The sequence below is a fragment of the Rhineura floridana genome, chromosome 7 (genome assembly GCF_030035675.1).
Source record: "Rhineura floridana isolate rRhiFlo1 chromosome 7, rRhiFlo1.hap2, whole genome shotgun sequence".
Taxonomy (NCBI): domain Eukaryota; kingdom Metazoa; phylum Chordata; class Lepidosauria; order Squamata; family Rhineuridae; genus Rhineura; species Rhineura floridana.
The window spans coordinates 150,270,477-150,285,308 of record NC_084486.1 but is presented as its reverse complement, the minus strand read 5'-3'; the positions used below and the strand labels follow the sequence as shown (position 1 = coordinate 150,285,308).

The 14,832-nt window shown below is 48.3% G+C and overlaps 1 protein-coding gene across 2 annotated transcripts in view; it reads right to left on the bottom strand.

Annotated features, from left to right (window-relative positions):
- Positions 1-13,560, bottom strand: part of PDCD1 (programmed cell death 1) — a 49,344-nt gene extending 35,784 nt beyond the window's left edge. The window contains exon 1 of one of the 2 annotated variants that reach the window (XM_061634535.1): positions 13,476-13,560. The gene's annotated coding sequence lies outside the window, so the exon portion shown is untranslated. Of the gene's footprint in view, positions 1-295; positions 338-13,475 lie in introns of those variants that run through there. The other variant, XM_061634533.1, reaches the window with a different exon arrangement.
- Between the last annotated feature and the right edge of the window lie 1,272 nt (positions 13,561-14,832).

Sequence of the window (14,832 nt, the reverse complement as noted above, 5' to 3'; positions counted from 1 at the left end):
AATCAGACACCAACTGGGGTAAAGGTTTTAGAGGGCTAGCTGAAAGTTTCTTGGGGGTGAAACAATCTTTTCAGTATCCTGGTTCCAAGCTGTTGTTGAGCCCCAGCTTCCCCCAGGTGGACCAGGGAGAGGGGTCGGAGGAGGAGGAGGATGTTGGCGTGTTGTGCACAGTCTGTCGCCCAGTACCTTGTAGAACAGAATAATAGCCAGGCATACAACGTAAAGCTTCAAGTAAGAAGGACTTTATTTGCTTGCAACACAAATAGGTCCTATAGTCAAAGTACAGTTCACTCACTTGCTCCTTTACCAGCATACCGCTCTGCATCAAATTTCTTTCTCCTTACCCCCACACAGCCTGCTATCTCTTGCCCTAATTTCTTACTCTAGGTGCTAACTGATAATCACTTGCAGCTGTGTCTCTAACACTTACTGAGCTGTCCACTCAGTCTTTACATTAACCCCTTGCTCTCCTGCATTTCCCTGAGGAGCAAAAACAACTTTTCACATAAAACTGCAAGTCATCATTACTGGTAACAATCCCCCGCCTTTTGTGATTCTTGAGGGAATACATTTTATCATTCTTACAACCAACTTGCATATATATGTTTTCTTTTAGTTTCCAGTTACATTGGGTTACATAGTTATTTTTGTACATACATGTTTCATGGTACATAGTCATCAACATGTTCCATCCAGTCTCTATCTCCATCTAACATAGCAAACCATATTTTAAAGTCTTGTGCTGTCCATTCATCTTCTTCTTCTTTGCATTGTGCTATGTCTACTGGGTCTTGGACCTTTACCTTAGCTACAGCTTTCAAGGGCATTGAGGGGGAAGAAGCTGACAGCCTGTCCATTCCCACAGACAGCCCCCACATTGATGCAGCTCCCACTCTGACTGTAAGCACTCCAACAGAGCCGTTGGGAAGCGATCTCGCACATGCGCCAACTACACACCCCCAGGATTCCCCATCTGGCACTTCAAACGCTTTCCCGCCAACCTGCTCCCTGCCTCCTGAGGTTGAGCCGGCACCTAGTGAGTCTTTGCTGTCAGATGAGCAGCTGGAGGATTGCCCCCCCTCACCCCGCGCAAGATGTCGTGAGAAGCCACGAGAAGCGGGATGGTCAGAAGTTGATACTTCGGAGGAGTCAGAGATTACGGGCAAAGACCTTTCCTATATAAGGCGGTGCCCCCCTGATTGGAGTGCTGAGTCAACTTACTCCACACGCTGCAGAGAATGCGTAGGTAGCTTAGGCAGTGATAGTAGTGAGTCAGATTAGTTAGGTCTATGAAGCGCACTGCTTTTGATGTAACCGTTACTGTAATAAAACAAGAATTAATTCCAGTCTCGCCTCCATCTCGTGACTCACACTCTGGGCAGGACAGCTTGACTCAGCCATCATCTCTCTTCCCCAATGCTCTCATGACAGACAACATGGAGAATAGCGTCAGTGCCAAAGCGGGACTCCCACTGACCATCAAAGCCTTGTACGCCAAGCTCCAGAACCTCCAAGCCGTGACCCAGGACTTACAACGCGAGAACCAGAACCTTTGAGCCCTGATCGCTCAGAGAGGCACGGCACTGGAGCCCGCGCCACCTGTCAGAATCAAGTCTCCCGTGGGGCTACCCTCCTGCTATGGGGGCCAGAGTGACCAGTTTGCCACGTTCCTTGCCCAGTGTAAACTATACATACACATCCATCAAGCCAAGTTCCCGACTGACGACTCAAAGGTGGCCTTCATCATCAGCCTTCTGATGGAGAAGCCACCAAATGGGCCACCCCATACCTGATCAGAAATGACCCCGTCCTGGGTCAATACACCGCCTTTGTCGCCACCATGAACAAAATGTTTCAGGATCCTCAATGGAAGGAGATGGTCGCTAGGAACTCTGAAACAGGGGAAAGGATCCATGGGGGTCTACACTAATACGTTCTGTGTTTTAGCTCAAGAGACTGACTACAACGACCCAGCCTTGATGTACTTCTATCGGAATGGCCTGAGCCCGGAGGTGTTGGACAAGTTGGCATGCACCTCCCCACCTGGTACTTTGTCGGACCTGATCCAGTTATGTTTGCAGATTGACAGCCGTCTTAAGGGCCGTCATTTAGAGCACAGAGCAGAGCCGCTCTGTTCAAAGGCACCTTTACCCCCCATCCGTTATCCTCCTAGCGTGGGAACCTCGACCTCGTCGGGGGTGGAGCCCATGCAAATTGGCGGCGCTCAACCACGCTTGTCAGAGAAGGAGAAAGAGAAGAGCAGCAGGGAGTGGCTATGTCTATACTGCGGAAAGGGGGGACACCTAGCCCGAGGATGCCCTTCCAAAATCGAAAAGGCCCCGGTGACGGAAAACTCCAAATCCCAGCTGTCGTAGAGGCTGAAGAGTTGGGAGCCAAGTCAATGAAGCGGCCTCATCAGCACCCCTCCCATCGCAAGCCGTCCTGCTCATGCCAGTGTGACTGACTCTGCCCTCGGGACAGAGTTTTCAAGCCAAGGCCATGATTGACAGTGGAGCTTCGTCGAGTTTCATGGACTGGGACTTTGCTCTCGAGCATGGCATACCCCTTCAGATGCTTGAACAACCCTTGTCCATCAAGACCATTGATGGGCGGCCCCTAAAGTCAGGAACTGTGACCAGGGCGACAGAGACGTTGGGTATGGAGATCCCGGAACATGTGGAGGAACTGTCATTCTATGTGGCGTCCTTGCCCCGTTTTCCCGTGGTGCTGAGGATGCCATGGCTGGTCCAGCACAACCCAACAATTTTCTGGGATGAGACAGTGGTGGTGTTCACCTCGAAATAATGCCATCAGCACTGCCAGCCTCGGAAGAAGCCAGACCCTGATATCGTGGCTGGAGCGGTTCTGCAGGAGGGAACTCCTTTGCCCAAGAAATATGAAGAGTACTGAGACATGTTTGACAAAAAGGAAGCTGACCAATTACCCCCCCCCACCAGCCCTACGACTGTGCCATCAACCTAATGCCAGGGGGACGCTTCTCAGACAGGAGGATCTACTCTCTGTCGGAGCCAGGGCTGGTGGCGCTGAGGGAATTCCTAGACACGAACCTGGAGAGAGGGTTCATTCGACCATCTCAGTCCCCGGCAGGAGCACCCTTGTTATTAGTCAAGAAAAAGAACCGGGAATTACATCTGTGTAATGACTACCGGGCGCTGAATCAAATCACCATTCCCAAAGGTTAGCCTCTACCGCTCATCACGGAAATGCCGGAACCGTTGCGGTTGGCCAAGATCTATACCAAGCTGGACTTGAGGGGGGCTTACAACCTGGTGTGAATAAAGGAGGGGGATGAGTAGAAGACTGCATTCAAGACACGCTATGGCCAGTTCAAGTATTTGGTGATCCCCTTTGGGCTATCTAATGCATCAGGGCCTTCCAGGACTTCATGAACGACATCTTTAGGGACGACTTGGATTGATTTATGATTGTGTATTTGGACGATATTCTGATATATTCGGACTCCCCAGAGGATCACGAAGAACATGTGCGGGCAATGTTGCATCGCCTCCAAGAACATTGCCTCTATGCCAAGTTGGAGAAATGTTGGATTTGACCACACTGAACTTTCTGGGGTATTTCATTTTGCCAGTCGGGGTGGAAATGCATCAGGGCAAGGTCCACTGTGTTCTCATGTGGCAACCTCCCAAAACCAAGAAGGATCTACAGAGTTTCCTGGGGTTCGCCGACTACTACCACTGATTCATCGCAAATTATTCTGACAAGACGGCGCCCCTCATGGACTGTTTGAAGGGGCCGGGCCCCTTTCGCTGGATGGAAGCCGTGCAAAGAGTCTTTGAAGATTGAAAAGGCGATTCGCCTCAGAGCCCATACTACAACACGCCGATCCCACACACCCCTTTGTGATTGAGACAGATGTGTCGGACGTAGCCATCAGAGCGGTGCTTTTACAACCAGCGCTGAAAGGGGGGGTCTAAGACCCTGTGCCTACTTCTCGCGGAAGTTGACAAGCTCAGAGCAAAACTACACCATGTGGGAAAAGGAATTGCTGGTCATCCGGGATGCCTTCAAGACTTGGCGACATCACCTGGAAGGAGCGCAGCACGAGATCGAGGTGCACACCAATCATTGGAATCTGGAGAGCCTCCACACCGCCCTCAATCTGAACCAAAGACAGGTGCGCTGGGCCCAGTTCTTCGCTTGCTTTCATTTCAAAATTCACTATATCCCTCAAGCACAGAACAAGAGAGCGGACGCGTTGTCCCGCAAGCCGGAATACCTAGAAAACCCGATTCTGAAACTGCCGCAACTGATTATATCCCCCGAGAAGATAGTAGCAGAGGTGTGCCAAGAATCCTGGGTGATAGATCCGCAGGCAGCGCAAGAGCAGGATTCATTCGCCAAGGAGAAGTACTCAGAGTTGTCAACATCACCATCTGGGAGTCATGAGATTCCGTGCTGAGGGAAGAGGTACTGCATTACTGCGATGCCATGTATGTGCCTCCCGGGGAGATGAGAGCCAAGGTGCTGCGTCAGTGTCATGACTCCCCCACCGCAGGACATTTTGGAGTCTACAAAACTTGACAAGCCGTCGCCAGGGAATTCTGGTGGCTTTGGATGAAGCGAGAAGTGGACCATTATGTCCGGTCCTGTCCCACCTGTCCTTGGGCCAAACATGCCACTGGGCAACCTGCAGGGTTCCTAGAGCCACTCCCAACCCCACAAGGACCTTGGCAGATGGTCACCATGGACTTTGTCACTGACCTCCCTCGCAAGGAAAAATGACAGTGCTGGTAGTAGTGGATGACTTCACGAAGATGGCACACTTCATTCCATGTCCAGGACTCCCAAATGCTCAAGATACGGCTCATTCGTGTGTTGCATGGTCTACCGGACAGTTGGTCTCTGATCGAGGGACACAGTTCACGGCCCGTTTCTGGTGAGCAATGTGGCAAATCCTGCAGAGTGAGTTGAGACTTTCCTCGTCCCATCACCCACAGACGGACAGGAAAACAGAAAGGGTTAATGCCACGCTAGAACAGTTCCTGTGTTGTTATGTCAACTACCAGCAGGATAACTGGGTAACCTTCCTGCCCCTGGCGGAGTTCGCTTACAACAATGCTGTACATGCAACAACACAACAGACTCCTTTTTTGCCAGCCTGGGATATCACCCTTGAGCTTTTGCCACCCCCCGAGCCAACCCATCTGTCCCAGCAGCAGAGGACTTTGTACAAGAGTTCCAGGCTATGCAGCATCTGTTGAAAGAGCAGCTGGAGTGGGCTAAGGAGGACTATAAGAAGGCTACGGATCAGCATCAGCAGGAGGGCTCTCCAATCCGAGTGGAGGACAGAGCGTGGCTGTCTACGCACTACTTGCCGAAGCAGGGACACTGTCATAAGTTAGAGGATCAAAGGGTGGGACCCTTTGAAGTGGAAGCTCAGATCAACCAGAGCTTGGAAAAGTTACTTTTTTGAACTACAACTCCCATCAGCCCAATCCAGGGGCCATGCTGGCTGGGGCTGATGGGAGTTGTAGTTCAAAAAAGTAACTTTTCCTAGCTCTGAGATCAACCCAGTGGCCTTCCGTCTGAAACTACCCCCCACCTTCAAGATACATCCCGTGTTTCATCGCTCCTTGCTGACATTAGAACACCCCCCCCAATCCCCACAGAGCACCAATGGAGCTGCTACCCCTCCTCACAGTGGATGGGCAGGAAAAATACGAAGTGGAGCAGATGCTAGACTCGCGGAAACGCAGGGGGCGGCTTCAATATTTAATTCACTGGAAGGGGTATGATCCATCGGAGCGATCCTGGGAAGCCACGGATGACATCCATGCGCCAGACTTGGTGAGAGAGTTCCATGATGCCTACCCGAACAAGCCCAAGCCCAGGGGTGGGAGGGAATAGTGCATGGACGGGGGATGATGTTGAGCCCCAACTCCCCCAGGTGGACCAGGGAGAGGGTCGGAGGAGGACGAAGCTCTCGAGGGCATTGGGGGGGAAGAAGGTGACAGCCTGCACATTCCCACGGACAGCCCCCCCCATTGACACAGCTCCCACTCCGACTGTAAGCACTCCAACAGAGCCATTGGGAAGTGATCTCTCGCGCGCACCAACTACAACCCCCCGGGGATTCCCCATCTGGCACTTCAAACACGTCCATGCCAACCTGCTCCCCACCCCCTGAGGTCAAGTCGGCATCTAGTGAGAATTTGCTGTCAGATGAGCAGCCGGAGGATCGCCCCGTGCGAGATGCCGCGAGAAGCAGAACGGTCAGAAGGTGGTACTTCGGAGGGAGATTACGGGCAAAGACCTTTCCTATATAAGGTGGCGCCTCCCTGATTGGAGTGCTGAGTCAACTTACCCCACCCGCTGCAGAGAATGCCTAGGTAGCTTAGGTTGTCATAGTAGTGAGTCAGATTAGTTAGGTCTATGAAACGCACTGCTTTTGATGTAACCATTACTCTAATAAAACAAGAATTAATTCCAGTCTCACCTCCGTCTCGTGACTCGCACTCTAGGCAGGACAGCTGTAGAAGGCTTATACCAGCACCTTGAACTTAGCCCGGTAGCTAGCTGGCAGTCCATGCAATTCTTTCAGCAGCATTGTAATATGATGGCAATATTCTGCCTCTGTGAGCAAACGACCGCATTCTGCACTAGCTGCAGCATCTGAGGCAGTCTCAAGGGCAGCCCCAGATAGAGCGCATTGCAGCAATCCAGTCTGCAGGTTACCAGTGCATGGCCGACAGGGTCAGACTATCCTGATCCAGAAACAGCTGTAGGCCACCTGGCCATCTAGCAACAGAGATGGATCCAAGAGCACTTCCAGACTACAAACCTGCTCCTTGAGGGGGTAGCAATTTTGGCAGCAGCAGCAAGAGTCAGGACAGTACTCCTTCACACAGCGGACAGTTAATGTATGGGATTTGCTCCCACAAGAGGCACTGATGGATATTAACTTGGGTGGCTTTAAAAGAGAATTTGACCAATTCATGGAGAAGGCTATGGATGGCTACTAGCCACAATGGCTATGTTCCCCCAACTGTTGGTGACAGTATGCCTCTGAAAACCAGCTGCTGGGAACCAGAAATGGGGAAAGGGCTGTTACGCTCAGGTCCTGCTTTGGTGGTCCATGGTTGGCCACTGTGAGAACAGGTTGCTGAACTCGGTCGGCCTAGATTGGCCTGATCCAGAGGGCTCTTCTTAAAAAAAACAGACACAGCACTGGAGTGAGTGAAGCCTAGTGCCCTGATAAGGATGCAAATTGCCCCCTCCCCAGCCATCAGACTGGTAATTTGATGAGCAATAAATAGCTCAGCTGAATAGATCAGCTGAGGAGAGGAGCTGTTGTGCCTCTGCTTGTGTGTGTGTGTGTTTACGAAATTGTCCATGAGGGAGTGAGGTGTCAACACACACCTATTGCTAGTCACATCCACTGCTGGTATGTGGCCCCCAGAAAGTTGGCAAAGGATAAATGTGGCCCTCGGGCTAAAAAATGTTTGCTACCTCTGGTTTAATTATAGATATGCTGTTGAAGAGGAAAACATCTTCTTTATCCGATTAGTAACATTATGGACAGGGTTGAAACTGGATAAGCAAAAGAAAACTATCAGAGCCTAGGCTTTTCAGCCTCAAGAAAAAAGAAGAAAGCAGAAAGTTTATGAATTTGGGGATATTCACCCATATTTAGAATTTACAGATATTGCTTGTTAGATTTCTGGTCAGTGTGAAGCCTGTTTGATCTGGGGGAAATGCAGGGAGAGTTGGAGTCCAGGTCATCTAGAAGGGCCTTCATTTTTTGCTTCTTTAAAAACTTTTTTTTAACCTAGTTGATTGCAATAATCAACAGCAAAAATCAGTGTCAAAGCAGAGGAAATGGTTTATCTGTTCAGCCGGTGACGCCATTATGTTTTCAGTCAAAGTAACTCACAGCTGGGACACCGTTTCTGCCCATAGTCATCGCCATGCAGAAAGTCAGACTGCCAAGTATAATGAAGTAAGGGAGACATTAATCCCACAAATCATCCAAATGAGATTTGGGAGGAGGAGGTGGCCAATTGAGCTGGGCAATTAAATGAATAATTCAGTTGTGGAAACCACTTTAGCCACCAAAACAGAATATCCTTGATAGAAGACAACACTCAGAATGAGTAGAAAAACCTTCCCCTATCTGGTGTCTTCCAGATGTTTTGGACTACAACTCCCATCAGCCCCAGCCAGAACATCCGAAAGGCACCAGGTTGTGGAAGGCACTACCTGCAGTGTAGGAAATTACAGGAACACACAGCATTCATTTGGTTGTATCCAAGTTAGTTGTAAACTTCCTAACTGTTAGAGCCATACGACAATGGAACCAATGACCTAGAGAGGTAGTGGGCTCTCCGACACTGGAGGCATTCAAGAGGCAGCTGGACAGCCATCTGTCGGGAATGCTTTGATTTGGATTCCTGCATTGCGCAGGGGGTTGGACTTGATGGCCTCATAGGCCCCTTCCAACTCTTCTATGATTCCATGACTCACAGTATGGAATCTCTGCCAGAAGAGCGTTCCATAGCATGGGGCTGGTGACACTTAAATGCCTGACTTCTAGTTGAAGCTACTTGGGCCTCTGCAACGCTGAGGACAGGGGACAAGCGACAAGGCTTCCTTTAGAAAATGGAAGTTGTGTCCAAGCAAGGAGAACAAAAAGGAACACTAACTTTAGCAATAGAAATGCAAGCAGGCAATAACGGATGTTAAAACAGAATTTGAGAAGCACATTGGTAAAAATATGAAAACCAATACCAAAAAAAATTAAATTCATTAGAAGCAGGAGACCAGCAAGGAGCAACTCCAAAATAATCCAGTGCACTGTACTTCTACAGCAGTTGCTGAGAATTCTGTTCCCAGGAGTCTCTAAGGAGGGAAGACTGATATTAAGCTCCATAGTTAAGCTTCATTGATTTACTTCCAAGGAAATACGCAAACGGTTGCACTTTTAAGTTTTTAATTATTTATACATATCAAAGTGTTTTTAATGTGCATATTTTTAAAAAAGTTGTTAGAATTGTTTTTGTATATGAAGTTGTGTAATTGGATTCATTGCTGATGTTTTTATTATGAAGTTGTGTTGAGATATTTTATGGGAAGAGATTCATAAATTAAATTAAAATAAATTAATAACTAAATGAATCTGCATTACTTTAGGCATTAATGTTATATGCCCAGGGCACAAACTCAGCCTGCCATTTCCATCTGAGGTTTCACAAGCCACAAAAGAGATAACAGGTAGCTCACACATCTGACAGGATCTTATCTAGTCAGCAGAATTATCACTATGGCTGAAGCTCCCCACCACCAACTGACATTTAAGTAAAAGGAAAGCAAAAATTGTCTGTAATGGGAAAAGCTTCTACAGCACAACTACAAAATCAGTTGAGATTTCTACATCTGATAAAAGACAACTTTCCACCTGATTTGTTCCATAGAACTTGAAGAGTGAGTGTTATCAACACCAGTTAAGAAGCCTGTTGCAATGCTGCTTCACAGTCTGCTGCAAGGTAAGATCACTTGCCTTCCCAGAATATTTTCCACTAACAGAGCATGCAAGCAAAGACCCAGAGGCCCAAACAGCCAGGGCCTGTTCAGGTCTGAGCCTTGAACTCTTGGATCTCATGTTGCCAACTTTTTTTCTTTTACTAACATATGCTCCTGTGACTTTAACAGCAACATGGAGTCATCTTTGAAAACTGGATGCTTCTGCCAGTGCTGTAGAATGCTGTAGATGCCTTGTTGGCATGCATGGACTGATCTTTCACATATTGAGAGCCAATGTGGTGTAGTGGTTAGAGTGTTGGATCAGGACCTGGGAGACCAGGGTTCAAACCCCCACTTAGCCATGAAGCTTTCTGGGTGATCTTGGGCCAGCCACAGTGTTTTAGCCTAACCTACCTCATAGGGTTGTTGTAAGGATAAAATGGAAAGGGAGGAGAGCCATGTACACCACCTCGAGCTCCTTGAGGAAAGGTGGGATAGAAGTGTAATAAATAAATAAAAATATTGAGAGCCAATTTACTTCAGAGCCAAATGCTAGGGTTTTTTTACATTTAAATCCCAGGAAACGGTTTGGGTCTCCTCCCATATGAGCCCTCCCCCCATTTAAAATTTTGTGGGGCAGTCCTCTCTAGGCTCCACCTCACCTAGGGGCTACCTAAGTATACATGGTCATATCCACAGTCATATCCACACCATGCATTTAAAGCACATGTCTTTCCCCCAAAGAATCCTGGAAACTGTAGTTTGTTAGGGGTGCTGGGAATTATAGTTCTATGAGGGGTACACTCCAGTTCCCAGGATTCTTTCAGGAAAGCCATGCACTTTAAATATATGGTGTGGACGTGACCTGCTGTGTTACTGGTGGGGTTGCCAATCTTTTTAGTCCTATGGGCAGACTAGTATTTTTGAGCAAGTGCCGTAGGCAACACCCTCATCTGGTCAATTCTCCCTCCCAGAGATCAGCCCACCACCACCCAAGAAACAGAAAGGGAGAAAGCACACACACTGCATTTTCCCAAGGGATCTGGGTAAAAGTCAGAACCAGCAGAATTAATCTGAGCTTTGAAAAGCACATAGAGCTGAAAAGCCAATTTCCTCCTTCAGGCCTATGTAATTTTGGAGGGGAGAAGAAGGAAATCACCTTCACTACCAAGGGAGTCGTGAAGGGCTCAGAGGCTTTGTTGAAGACCTCGATGGCATCCTCGTGCTGCCAGGTGCCACACCGGCGATCCCTGCTCTGCAAGGGGCAGGACCCTTCACTGATTGGATTGACCTGGTTAGTTAGTTAGTTAGTTATTTTGCAAACCGCCATGAGATTTTCCAAATAGTGATATAAAAGTTGGGCACAACAATCCTGACCATAGGAAGCCAGCATAAATTATGCTGGGATAAATGATCCCAGGATAAATTACCACTGTTCAGGAACAGGGCTACTGTCGGAGGGGAAACAAGCCTTTAAAACAGAGGCTACATCCACACAAGACATTTATTCCATTTTAAACAGTCATGGCTTCCCCCAAAGAATCCTAGGAAGTGTAGTTTGTGAAGGATGCTGAGGGTGATGAGGAGACTGATATTCCCGACAGAGCTCAAATGGCCAGAGTGGTTTAACAGTCAGCCCCTCTTCCCAGAGAATTCTGGGAATCGGGTCTTTGTGAGTGGGATAACAGTCTCCTAACAACTCTCAACACCCTTCACAAACTATACTTCCCAGGATTCTTTGGGGGAAGCCATGACTGTTTAAAGTGGAATAAATGTCTGGTGTGGATGCGGCCAGAGTGTGCCACTCTTTTTGGCAGTGTAACATCTGCTGGCTGTGCAGACTGGTGGCTTCAATGTCAGTGGGGCAGTGAACTCGCTACGGGTTTTAGTCTGAACTTTCAAGCAGCTGTCCAACAACTGTCTGCTGGATAGCTAGGTCACATGACCAAGCCGAACAGAGTTTGGAACAGGGATACGTCTCCCCCTGCCCCATCTCACTCCTCCTCTCCCAGAATGCCCCATTTGGGGGACTTACCCTGGCCTCAGCTGAAGCAGCTGAGCTGGGATGGAGGAGTTATCTCTAGCTGACCTCCACTCATCCCGGCAGATCTTGGGTTTGGATTTGAAGTAGTCCTTGTAAGTAGTGTTAATAGCAATAACACTTGGCTATCTCTTCATTTCGTGGCCTGTTATTTTAGGACTTTTCTTCTGGTTTTAAACCTATGCAATATGGCTGACCTCTTGGAAAAGAGACCTTGGTGTCCTACGAGAAAGCTCAGAAAACGTCGCCTGAGTATCCTGCCAGCGTAAAGATGTTAGGAAGGATCTGGAAAAGGACTGAAACTAAAACAGCAAGCAGTGAATCAGAATGTGAGTACATACATTTATAATACGTGACCGCATGTGAGAATACCATGTACCGTCCCAGTCACTTCATCTCAAAAAGGATACTGAGAGGTGCACGAAAGGACGACCCAAGTGATCCAAGGGCTAAAGCACCTTCTCCACGAGGAAAAGGGGAATAGAGCATTTGGGACTTTTTAGTTTAGAAAAAAAGACTACAAGCAGTTGAAGATTATAACAGTTTTACAATACTGTGAATGGTGTGGATAAAGGAAAGAGGGTAAGGAAATCATCTCTATAACAGGGAAGGGGAACCTCAGGCCTGGGGCCACCTCTTTTTCTCGTGCTCAGTATTGCTGCTATTGCTAATAATGATTTGATTTATTACCCACTGACCTCTCACCCTAAGGACCCAGGGCAGGTCACAACAACAATTTAAGATGCAACACGAACAGCGGTTTAAAACAAATAGCAATCACAAGAATAAGGTGAGTCCTAAAAATACACATCTCAGGTGTCAAAGGATTAGGGTACAGGGGAGCATCTTCAGCATGCAACAAAAACTGTACAGTGAAGGTGCCAGAGACCACACCTCACGTCACCGGCTTTGCTTTCCACCTTCCTTGGATGTTTTTGCCTGGCTGGGCTGTCCAGTTCTGATTACACCCCTAGCTTGCCAGGATGGAGGACGGAGAGGAATGTGAATGTGTGTAGAAACTAGCTTACTATGCAAAAGGTAATATTTACATTCACTGCTTCACCTCTCACTGGTGTGTGTGCCTCCCCCTCAAAGGTTGAGCAGAAGGGAATTTGGCCCTTGGGTAGATTCAGGACCAGAAAAAGGAAGTACTTCTTTGCACAATGCAATATTAAGAACTTTGCTGCCACTCCTCGTGGTGATGATCAGGACACTGGCTTAGGCAGCTTTTCAAAAGGATTCAGCCAAGTATTGGAGGACCAGCCTGCTGCCAGCTCTTAGCCACAATTTTGTTCAGCCAGCGCAGGAAGACTTGCTTGCTGGTCTCACGGGCTGAGCGAGTTTCAGCTGCTGAGCCTACTCCACACAAACACACACACGCATCAGCAGGCTTTGATTCAAGTATCTGACTGGCATGACACTCCAGAAGAGCTAAGGTAAAAAAGGTAAAGGTGTCCCCGCACTTATAGTGCGAGTTGTTTCCGACTCTTAGGGTGACGTCTTGCAATGTTTACTAGGCAGACCATATATATGGGGTGGGATTGCCAGTTCCATCCCCGGCCTTTCTTTACCCCCCCTCATTTTACCGACCACGGATGGATGGAAGGCTGAGTGGATCTTGACCCCTTTTACCAGAGATTCAACTTCCTCCTTCCATTGGAATCGAACTCCGGCCGTGAGCAGAGCTTTCGGCTGCGTTACTGCCACTTACCACTCTGCGCCACGGAGGATTGTCGTGCCCCGTCAGAGGACTCCTCAGATGAGGACAACTCGGGAGTAACAGCAGCAGACCCAGGAGCAGCAGACTCAGAAGGAGACATGGAGGAGCCTCCTGAGAATCCAGCTCCTTCTCCCCCTCAGCTGCAGAGCACCCCAGATACAGCAGAGTCCCTGCAGCCAGACACAGACAGTGAACAGGATACTCCCCCCTCACCTGCAGAACGTAGACAGCAGAAGGTCAGGCAGAAGAGAGGCAGGCCTGTCTCCTTAAGGCCCAAACGCTGAGGGCTCACACCTGCTGTCCATCCTGCTCTTTATAAGGCACACCTTGGCTGCAACTTGTTGCTGACTGCAACATCAGGCGTGGCTTGTGTGTTCCTAGTTTCCTGGCACCCTCTTTCGGACTGACCCCTTGGCACTTGATCCCGGACCTCTACTGACCTCGTTTCTGGACTCCTGACTCGGCAAGTATGCTTTGGACAAGCCTGGCCCTTATCAGATTTCCTCCTCCTAAGACCTGGCAGATTTATGGCCAGACTGCCGGCTAAGGACTTTGCTTCCCTGCCAACCACCCAGGAATTTCCAGCCCCCACCGGCACTACTGATGCAGTGTAGAGCTGACAAGGATCTAAGGTAATTACCCAAATCATCCTGACTCCACATGGGACACCATGCCATTTTTTTGTTCTGGGACCAGAGTGTGATTTTATTCTGAGAATCTTTTGTAAGCTGCTATGAGAGCCTCTTGGGGCTATAAAGCGGAATTTAGGAATTGTAAATAAATACATAAGCTGCTGCTGCTGCTAGCCTGCTATTAATAAAAAACCAAAGCAGCTTACCAAAAAAATGCTGGATAGATGGAACTCCCATGGTCAGAATTCCAGGTGCAAGGGGGGCAAAGAAACAAGGGCACATGGCTTTCCCCCAAAGAATCCTGGGAATTGTAATTTGCCGCTCTGGGCTCCTGCTGAGAGGAAGGGTGGGATATAAATCAAATAATAAATAAATAAATAAATTGCTACGGTTGCTTGGAATGGTAGCTCTGTGAGAAGTAAACTATAATTCCCAGGAGTCACATGAGAAAATACTAGAAGCAGGCCTTTTTTCCTGACAGAGTTTCCGGGTTATCTCTAAAATCATGGCTGTCTCTTGTTAACAATACAAACAACACAAGAATCTTGTGGCGCCTTAAAGACTAGCAAGTTTATTATGGTATAAGCTTTTGTGACTCAAGCCCGCTTTGTCAGATGCATGAAGTGAAATCTTACACGGCAGATATGTAGGGGAGAAAATTGTAAGATGAGAGCTGAGTGTCGAGGAGATGTTGAATAGGCACGTCTTTTACAGGAATAGATTGGTGATAATTTATTCAGCATTGCTGGGATGATGGCTGATAACACAGACATCCTGGCATTGATAAGCTAATGAATGCACGCAGTGTGATAAAAATCCTTCATCTCAATTTAACTCATAAGTGATAGCGTTGAACTTGTTGTTACAGGGACATCAATAGCAGCTGCTCAGAGGTATTGGCCAAACAAGAGATGGATCGACTCCATCAAGGAAGCCAC